Source organism: Agrilus planipennis, unplaced genomic scaffold, assembly GCF_000699045.2.
Source record: "Agrilus planipennis isolate EAB-ADULT unplaced genomic scaffold, Apla_2.0 scaffold347, whole genome shotgun sequence".
NCBI lineage: Eukaryota > Metazoa > Arthropoda > Insecta > Coleoptera > Buprestidae > Agrilus > Agrilus planipennis.
Window position 1 is genome coordinate 128972 of NW_020439154.1, and position 2398 is coordinate 131369.

The window sequence follows — 2398 nt, forward strand, 5'->3', positions numbered from 1 at the left end:
AAGAATAGGAGAACAGAGGACTCTATGGAAGTCAATAAAAAATAGGCGAGATAGGTTGGTAGGACACCTTCTCAGACATGAAGGTTTAGTCAGAGACATATTAGAGGCAGAAACAGGACTTAGGAGGGGTAGAGGTAGACCTAGATTAGATTACTGTTCGCAAATAGTTAAGGGTGTGGGCTGTTCTAGTTTTAGGGAAATGCGAAGACTAGCTCAGGATAGAAAAGAGTGGAGGTACGTGTCGAACCAGTCTTAGGACTGACGACCTTATGATCATGATGATGAATGAACTTCTAGCTGTACGTAAATTCCGTCCAGGGTATTTTTATTGTCCTGCGTAAATTCCTCCCGATGTACATATGTATATCAATGTTCAGGTGGATGATACATTTAAAAGATATCCCAGATATCTTTACCAAATATTCACTTTTCACGCATTGCAACAAAAGATTCATATGTACCCCCAATAGTGACTGATATGGCGGATGTTCTCAACTGTTTGTAAACTCTGTTCTTATATTTAAAAAAAAGTTTTGGTTACACTGCTCGTTATTTGCTGCTGTAGAAAACTGATTTATTTATTACTGTAATATGGACTGATAAATCTGACAAGATATTTATAATTAATTTGACTAAAGAGAGAGAGTGTATATTATGAGCGCCTGATGAAGTATCAATATAGGATACGAAACGTTGCGAATAATAATTCGTTTTAACAGAGTTTTTATTGACTCCTAATCTGCTTATGATACTTTAAATTCAATTTTATCAGTAAGGTTCTGATTCAACATATCCTAGATTATTTCCATTTTTTCTCAGATTATTATTTTTCGTTCTTAGAATCGGGTCAGACATTTTTGGATTTTATTTTATTTTGAAAATTTGTACCTACTATTGAAATACTTTTTCTTTTTTTTTTATTTGAATTCAATGTATAAAAGCAGACGTAAAAAATATAAAATTCCCTTTCAATCCCACGATCGTAACATCTCATCGTCACAATCCTTGCGTGTATCATCAATGAAATGTATCTAATCGTGTGTGTCGTAGGAGCCCATTCAAAAGCAGATATTCCCAAAGGGCCAGCGTGCAACGGCAAATAATTTACCACAAACAGGACAGGCGATTACCGGCCAAAGTTACATTAAAAGGATCATGAAAGCCATAAAATGCAGCCTTTTGCTCTCCATTACGACATCGGCAACATCCGCTTACGAGGAAGACGACGATGAAGAGATGATGATAATGATGATGTAGAGGAAGAAGTACGTCGCGACGCTGTCGACGGACGCGACGCCGTACGGCGTCATGATGGGTCGGTCGGCCGTCGACGCAAGTAATGTTCTATATCTAAACGATCCATTTGCACACACTAACACAACTACTCAGCCGAAACCGGATGAATGGATAACTGTTTCCATATATGAAGAAAAGGTATAGGACTATAACGATTCCTCTCTGTTTAAGTGGACTATTAAGGATAAATTGATGTTCCTTTCTTAAGATACGAAAGGGAAAATATTTCAAAATTAACCTAAAAGAATTAGTTAGATAATATACCTATAAATAAATGAGAGTGTATCGATTATGAGAGGGGGTCACTTGGCGTATAAGAGGTTTATCATTAAAACACCTGTTTTCCCTCTATTATTGAAGTTAAACTTCTTTATCGACGATAGGAAGGGAATTTACCAAGCTATAAAACCGAAAAGTGTAACGTCACGCGTCACGTCACGCACCGCGTCTGACCTCTGGTAGATATGTCCAAAAGGAGTCATTTTAACATGCTTCAGATCATGGACGTTTACTAATGGACATGCCTTAGCAGTCAGAGTTGTGAAACAACAAAAGAAGGAGTTAGAAGGAAGTTTCGGACAATATCTATCTCCCTCACAATAATGCGTAAGCGTGTCATGAAAGTGATAGCACTAGTCCAAAACCATAACCTATCTCCCTCACTTTTCAAACCAAGAAATTATTACAACGACATACGGCGTTAATATACGTCTATGCTTCAGATGCTAACCTGTTAGTAGCAACCGATAATCTGAAAATTGTCATGCCATTTCGACAAATTGTCAGCAGGTCGCACTTACGATGTACTGTGTATGTATTGCATCTGCGTTTGGGTCTGTTTTGATTTTAATTCCTCTGCAGTTTCGTATGGTGCAAGCGTAAAAGTTTTTAACAAAACTAAACCTATATTCTGCATTCGTCCGCTCGAAATAAAGATGTATTTTTCTGGTGTTTAGAAATTAGTTAATGCAATAGTTTAAGCCAATTTTGTTTAAATACTACTACAATATACAATCTAAAGAAGTTTCACTTCTTACGCGTGTGCACTAATACACGCTCGCCCCTTGTTTTGTATATTCCGCACAGTCATTGTCAAATCAAC